Source organism: Rhamphochromis longiceps, linkage group LG23 (genome assembly GCF_057381845.1).
Source record: "Rhamphochromis longiceps isolate RC_006_pf linkage group LG23, R_longiceps_female_GT1.1, whole genome shotgun sequence".
Lineage (NCBI taxonomy): Eukaryota > Metazoa > Chordata > Actinopteri > Cichliformes > Cichlidae > Rhamphochromis > Rhamphochromis longiceps.
The window spans coordinates 37901069-37909638 of record NC_140578.1 but is presented as its reverse complement, the minus strand read 5'-3'; positions in this window follow the sequence as shown (position 1 = coordinate 37909638).

Below are 8570 nucleotides of genomic sequence, written 5' to 3'. Positions count from 1 at the left end.
TATGTAGTATTATGTTAACTTGACAATATGTAATTATATCCTCCATTAGCTTTTGCATGACCTTCTCATTAAACAACACACAGTTGCCAATATGCTTAAAGAAAGAAACAAAAACATAATATTAACGTTATATTAATATCATATTAAGCTATATTTTATTATTATTAGATATATAGCCATCAGTCAGACAGTGAATTAATGAAGACATAATTCTATGGAAAAAGCTTGTATTGTATAAACCCATACTAGCAATAGGGTTCAGTATTGTACTACAGATGATGAAATTTAGATACTGTTTCATCATCGAAGACCATATGTATTGAAGATTTAGCTGACTTTTAACCAGCTAACCAGAAAGTAAAAGTATAAAGCTAATGAAAATTAAATGAATCAGTAAATGAAGTGCAAAACATACAGGTCTAAATGGGATGCTTCATACATATATATATATTAAGGGTGCAACGATACTCGTATCGATATTGAACCGTTCGATGCAGTGCTTTCGGTTCGGTACGCATATGTATCGAACAATACAAAATTTTTAATTTATTTTATCAACTTTTCTTCTGACGATGCTGTCTGTGTGGAGCGCTCAGTGGATCTGCGTTCGACTACTCCGCCTAGGCTGCACTGTCGAGCGCAGATCCACTGAGCGCAGCGCAAGCTAGCAAGACAGAAGCTAAGCTCGTTGCGACATGGCAAATTGAACCTCCCCCACCCTCATTCAGATCTGGCCTTTGGAACTATTTTGGTCTTCATGTGAAGTATGACCCTGAAGGTAAGAGCGTCATGGACAAAAGTAAAACAGTATGTCGGATGTGCCACGCAATGCTAAATTACATGGGTGGGAACTACTGCATTAGCGCAGTTTGCTCGTTAACGTGTTGACCGTCCAGCCCCATGCACGGGGTGATCCGCGGTAACTCGTTAACGGTGTTAGGATGCCTGGGTCGTTGACCCAGGGTTTTTGAGTTTATTATATTATTTATACTTTCTAGTCTTTGGCTTCTTTGAGTTCTGTCTTATGGTTTATGTCTCTGTCTTCTTTAGTTGCTCTGTCTCCCCTATCACCTGTATCCCCTTGTCTAGTTCGCGTCTCTGTGTATCCTTAGTTGCTATTTCCCCGTGTTCAGTCAGTGTTTGTCTGCCCTGGTCCCACGTCTCTGTTCCCTCTGTAGTGCCTGCATGTGAGTCTGTGTTATGTGTTTCCTGTTTTACTTTGAAGGTCTCTGTCTTATCTCAGTGTGTTCAGATTACGCTTCCTTTTGTCTCGTCAGTTCTGATTTGCCCCAGCTGTGTTTCCCTCCTGTTATTCATTCCCTGATTGCTCCCTGTTAGAGTTTGTATTGTTGATTGTTATTTATGCTTAGAAATATTTAACCATAGATGCTTAGAGGTGTATAATCAATTGTGTAGTGATAAGTTGTGTGATCTTTAACAGGCTACAGAGGCTTGGTGTGCATTCCACACTAGAATGCACACCTACATCCTGGGAGCACGGGAAGAGGTCGCATCTTGTTTTAATTGTTTTATGGTAGGATTAACGTAGCTACGTCTGTTCTAGTCTAAGTGCTTTTCTGTTTAGATGAACTGCTGGACTTCCTCACCGGGGGGGGTCTAGTCTACCCTCTTCCTGACCAAGGATGTTTGACCCTTTGATCAGCAACACACACACACACACACACACACACACACACAGGCAAGGTACTCTTTGTTTGTATGTAGACGTCGTATGTTAATGAACCTATGCATATTCATGTAACCTCAATAAAAGGACAGTGTTACGGGAGGACGGACGAGAGCAACTGGGGTCAAGCGAAGGGACGGCGCTCTGTCCGGTCTCTCCCGTGCACGAGTAACATGAAGAACTTTGCCTATTTGTGTCTTGCTTAGCAGTGTAATTATATTGTCTTCAACGTTCCAGCGGATGGGTTCAAGCTACAAACCTATCATTAATTGGTCCTTCGATGCCCTGGAATCGCATTCACCGAGGGGAGGAGAGGCACGCTGAAAGACTGACGTCAGCCAGGAAGTTCCTGTGGATTCGCGGTCTGTCTTTTCTCCTCGATGAATGACGGTCGGCGGGATTTGGGCTGATATTACACTCTAAGCAACGCCAAGTAAGTTTAAAGAGGCCGACTCTATAACCGTGTCGTTGTGCAGTCTCCGCCACTGTGTGAGGCGTTGAGAAGAGCCCGACTCTATAACCGTGTGGTTGTGCAGTCTCCGCCACTGTGTGAGGCGTTGAGAAGTTCGCTACTTTGTGGAGCGATACCCGGGTTCCTTGCTACTTTGTGGAGCAAGAGGTTCCTTGCTACTTTGTGGAGCAAGAGGTTCCTCGCTACTTTGTGTGGCGAGAGGTGAGTTCTCCGCCACTTTGTGGGGCGTTGAGAGGTTCCGCGGGGTCCAGATTGTGCTGGACAGTAGGCCTATTTTGTGTTGTTGTCATTGTCGTCGTCGTTGTTGTTGTTGTTGTTGTGTGAGTGTGTGCGGAGCAGAACATGTGGTCTGTGACACCGACTGCTGTTGTTATCATGGGTTTCTAAGCAACCAAGAGTGAGTCGGAGGGAGACAGACGTTTGTGCTGGACTTTGCTCCTGGCAGCACAAAGTATTTATGTAAAAAAGAGAGAGAGCGATGGCTCCTTAGCTGCGCGGGTTCACGCGAGCGCGGTCACGCGGACCTGAGCCGTGCGGTTAATCGCAGGCTTATAAATGGAAGAGATTCAAATGTTAGAAGTTTTCAGAAAACACACCAGCCTTGAAGAGCGTGTGGAGAAGGCCAGTCCACAGCACTTAAGATATGCTCTGGTGAATGGCTTTCCCCCCACCCCTTGCTGACACAATGTTTATTCTTTAGCTTGCCCTGATCGACAACAGCCTGTGTGCCAGACCATAGATTTAATTTAGGTGGATAGTTGTTAAAAGTAATCTACATTAAGCTTGTGGTTGCTCAAATTCAGTACGATGACATGTGAGGTGAAGTGATATAGGTAAATATTTAAACTAATGAAGTGCATAGAGGCACTTGACCTGTGTGGAAGACTTTTGTCTTATTATGAACCATTGTTGAGATGTAGAGCACACCTGTGAAAACAACTAATATGCTGAACCCTGTATGAAACATCTAAAAGTACATGATGGAGAAGCTGAGTTGAATATGAAAGTGTAAGACTTTGCCGCTGTGGGCAGAGCAACTACTGTGTGATGTTGCGTTGCAGTTTTTTTTTTCTTCTGAGCTGATGAGCAGGCTACACATTATCAGATCGAGAGCTGTCTGAGAACTCCTCAAAGAGAGGGAAACAGCGCTATGATAACTGTGATAACTGGAGTGTGCAGCGTTTCCATGAGCAGTTTTCCTGAATCTTGACTCTTGTGTGTGGAGTGTTCATAGCATCAGCATCATGTTTTTGTTTATTTGTTTTGTTGGGTTGAAAATAATTAAATAAACGTGTGATCATGCCTATGGATCACCATGGCACATATCTCCAGCCATATGATTTATTTATGCAGATGACAAAGTGAGTGTGAATGTGTCTGACATCACAGTGTTTTTGTGCACTGTGCAAGAGTAATTGCCTTTGATTGTGAGTGACAGCGGTGATTTTGCAGGTCACCAGCTATTGTAAATAAAAAAAAAAGAGTGAATAAGAGGGAGAATTTATATTGTAGAAAAAAAATAATCATAGGAAAAAGGTTTTGTGTTGATCAGCCAAAAACAACTACAATTTCATTTTCTGCTTTTAAGAAAAGACTGTTCACAAAAACACACAGAGAGAGAGAGATGTGTGTTGATTAAGCAGTGATGATAATAATGAAATGTCTTAGTTTGTCACTTTCAGGTGAAAAGCAGACCTGAATCAATTTTCCACATGCAGCAGTCGGAAGAAAGTTATAGTTTAACATCATTGGAAACATGCAGGCCAAGTTTCTGGCTGACTTATTTACAGCGCCATGTGTCTCTCAACCTCACAAGCAAGCAAGCTCTCACCCCTCCCTGAAGACAAGGAATGCAGCTCCAAAGCAATAACATGATAAAGAGACAGCAGCAAGTCCTGAGCAAAGAGTCCCAGCAAAGCAGCAGCAATGTGGACAAACAGTATCAGAGAAGAAGAGCAAACCCATCATCCTGACTGATCGGATGGATGGCACTGTGTTTACAACAGGCTGTGACTTCACTGTGCATGTGAAGAAAACGTTTGAGGAGAACTGAACAGTTGGAGTTTGACATTTGCCACCTGTGGAGTAAAATGGCAAGAAGAGACAGTGGAACACAGGACAAAGCTGAAGGAGAACTGCCGGCTGTTGGACTGTTGAAGTGGGAGAGGACAAAAGAGTGAGAGGACAACAGAGTGAGAAGACTAGGTGAGAACACAGAGGAATGCTGTTATTTAATGTGGGAAATCAAAATTTGGGTTAGCAAACCTGGGGAAAAGAAAACTGACTGCTTAAGTTGGAAAATTGAGAAGGAGTCTGGATATATGCAAATATAAAAAACATATACATCATATACAAAATCACACACACAAGCAGAACATGCATTAACCCTACTAACACAAACACAAGAGAGCTCATGAAGATTAGACAACATCTTCAGCATGTGAGTCTGTTTATCATCTTGTCCAAGTCACTTAGTGTGATGCAAAGACCAGTGGACTCATAGCACATTAGTTAAGAAATGATTAAATAATAGCAGAGAAATGTGTAGGAAAGGCACAAACACCCATGCAATGAAAATTAGCTTGTTATCTTTCATCAGTGTTAAAATAGTATCAATTTAGCAGACACTTGTTATTAAATACTGAATTTATCCAATGCAAAAAATTGACTCTCCAGGTTGCAGGACAACAGTTTAACTTTTGTGGGGAAAAAAGATCCTGGTTTGACCAACCAGTGATCAGACAATAAATTTAGTTGTTAAAATGGTAAATTGGGAGAAGCTTCCTGCTTGATTGAGGCAGCACATGTAATTTACTGTATGAGGGAAATTGTCTTTTGTGATACTATTTTGAACATGCTTTTCTGTCGTCCTGTCAACTTAGTGGGTTAATAGCTGATATGCAAATTAGTTGATCGGTTTTAGATTAATGAAAGGTGATTGAATTCTAGCACGAGTGAATGAGATGTGTTGGAGTTTGTTGTGTGTTGAGTGGAGACTCTAAAACACTGAGTTTCCTGTTTTGATGTGCGAGTGAATCCTGTATTTAGATACACAACTCTGAATACGTCAGAACAAACTTCTTTTGTGAAGTGCATGACAGCATGTCACATGTTTTATGATGAAGGGGAAAAAGGAAAACTGAATAAAATAGATCTGTGGCCTAAATGAGTGAAGAGCACAGACCTGGTGATTAAACTCATAAGTTAAAGAAGACATTAGGCTTATGTTGTGAGTTGTGCAGCTGATGGTTGGTTTGGAGTGAATCTAGCTGATGATTCTTCTCCTGTTGTGAAGTTGATGAGGAGTTTGTGTCATGACTTAGCAAGGCCTTTTTATTTTGATACTTTCACAGTGCACTGAAAGTTTTGTTCGATAATCTCTGTTCTTTAAGCAGATCTGCACGTCGGGAATTAAAAGCGCTACACGTCGTCGAGAAAATTGTGCCAAGTGAGTTCTCCACATTTAAATGGACTCTGGAGAAAGCCACTTATTTGGGACAATTATTAAATGACAGTCCCAGTCCAAAAGGATTCAGCGATGTAATCCAAACTAAAGTTCTTCTTTTTCTTTTTGAAATGACGTCATTTTGCTGAGAGTGGAAACTAAATGCGACAACAGGTTCCACTATCAGCAAAGAAAGAAAGAATGAATGAATGAATGAATGGGAATAGAATAAAAACAAACTGACTGACTGGTAAAAGCTGACAGGACTTGACCACGACTCAAGTTTAACCTCCACCTAGACAGGACAAAAGGGTGGATGATTTTATGTGTTTTTGTTACAGGAGCAGAAAGATGACAGCAACATTCGAGGTTGCATGATGATTTAATCTTTTAAATGCCATTTTCTGTGTCTGTGAATTTACTATGTGTGTGTCATTCACTAGCTTGTGTGCTCACAGAGATAACTGTGACAAAGTATGCATACGCCTGCGCAAGCGCTAACATTTGCATTTTCGTTTTTACAGCATTACGGTTCTTCATGTGTTTGATCATGTGATTTATAGGAATACTGGCTAATGTTTCTCTACTACATGATTTCTGGGTTTATGTGTGAAGAAAACTGTAGTTACAGGCTATATGTTGATGGAGAAATTAATATAGTTTGAGACATACTGTGATGAGACCAGTGTTACTTTTTCCACAGCGAGTGTTAACTTTATGGTGTTTTATGGCACCTCTGGAATGTGGATGGCCGACGCCTGCCCACCAGGATGGTCAATGTGTATTGCTAATGTTTGTTTTTCTGAGACTGCATTTAGAAGATTCAGCTGAAGCGGACAAGTGACATTAGTAAAACAAATAAGAGATTACGGTAATTATGGAATAGTTTATTATGGGCTCATTTGCTGGCCACTTTTGAACCCATAATAATAATATATGAGTGGAGTGACTTTGCTTAAGAGAAGTCACTGATTACATTAATGTTAACAGAGTACATGGGATAATCCATGTCTGAGGTGAATTATGGTAATAGTTGTAGTTACTGATTTGAGAAAACCTGCACATGACACTTGTCTTGCTGATGTTGAATGCTTATTACTCTTATGATACAATTGTTTACAGGTATGAAGTTTGATTTCACTTCCAGATTTTGCTTTCCAGGCCGTGATGGTGTGTATGCAGGCTCCTGGGAGAGCCAGGTGTTAAGCAAACTTAATATGCATAACACGCTAACATCTTTTATTGCAGGGTTACGGAGCTACTCCGGAGAAGGTGCCCTGATGTTGCCTGGGACATGATCTAGCTAATCTTTTTCTTTAAGACAGGGATCCAGGTTTGGTGGGTTGACGCATGGGAATGTCCATGCGTCAAGAGGTGGAGTGCAAGGATTAACATTAAACAATGTTTACTATTATTGTTGCAGTGATTTGTGTGATTAGCCGTTTATTTACAAGTATTAAACCTATGCAAGTGGTGCATCCATGTTCAGATGAGGCTTTGATGGCCTATAAGTGAAGTTCACTGAACTAAAGAATGTGGTTTGATGATTGTTGACATGCTCTCCAAATAGAAGTTTTTCTTCTTAGCAAGGAAATACAGGTGCAGCAGTAATCTCCTGAGAAATCTTCAGAGGCCCAGTGAGAAGCGTGAACCATTCCAGGCATAGCTGACAGCCAGGCAGTGGTTGAGGTCAAAGGTCAAGCTGGTTGGGGCCCATCATGAGATCAGACCTTGGAGCCACAGCAAGGACCATGAAACTGCCTGCAAAATAGAGGAGAGGATCGTCCACAAGATGGGAGCTGAGGCCAGGAGAGAGGCTTCAGGAGGATCAGAGATCATCTTCAGCACAGCAGACATCACACAGAGAGCTGTGCTACTGAGCTTCCAGGAGATTTTAAATAAAATGAAAGATTCAATATTGACGCTGAGGAAGACAACTAAGGTGTACGACGTGCTCTGCCTTAAACCTTCAGCAGCGTTGGAACATGAAAACTTGTGGGATGAGGGGAGCGTGCCAAGCTCCATCGACAGCGCAGAAGGAGTTCGAAGATGACATCATGATTCGGTGAAAGCACAGGAACCAGAAGCTATGGTGGTGATGACAGCAGTTTCCTATGAACATCACCTAATGCTGTGCCACTATACTGTGCATACGATGACACTCTGAAGGCTGCTGGGATCATAACAGCAGTAAGACAACTGAACCCTGCACCCTTTCCACAGAGGTGTTTCTCTGCAGAGCGTGGACAATGAAGGAGTCATAAATATCCCCCTCGCAGGATGAAGGCCTGAAGTGAGGTGATGGGAGGCCATAAAACTAGAGTGCTGAGAGGTCTGCAGCTTTGGAAATAGCTGAGACCCATGTTGACAAACAACAAAACTAACTGGTATGTTTGAATGTTTATTCTACATACATTTGGACTCTGGTCCTATGGACAACGAAACAACTAGAAGAGACATTCATGACGCCCTGCAGAACTCAAACCACTCTGCAGAGAGACATGTGATTTGCACACCCGGAGGAAGCATCACCAAGCTGAGATGTTTTTGAAAATGTTACTTTCTTAGTTTCACTATTAAATTAACAATTTCTTTGGTTGCTCGTAAGATGCAGTTTGCCATGAGATGAGCTCAATGAATGGGGTAACTGCTAATACATTTATTAAACTGTGTAACTTTTACAGTAATTTAGGGTGATTTGACATATGCTGAGTAAAAAAAATGTTTGCATTGAAACTGTCAGACATGAGGTATGCATAACTGGGAACTTTCTAGCATAAAGGTCAAAAACGGGGGAATGTTAGAGTTTGTATTGTTGATTGTTATTTATGCTTAGAAATATTTAACCATAGATGCTTAGAGGTGTATAATCAATTGTGTAGTGATAAGTTGTGTGATCTTTAACAGGCTACAGAGGCTTGGTGTGCATTCCACACTAGAATGCACACCTACATCCTGGGAGCACG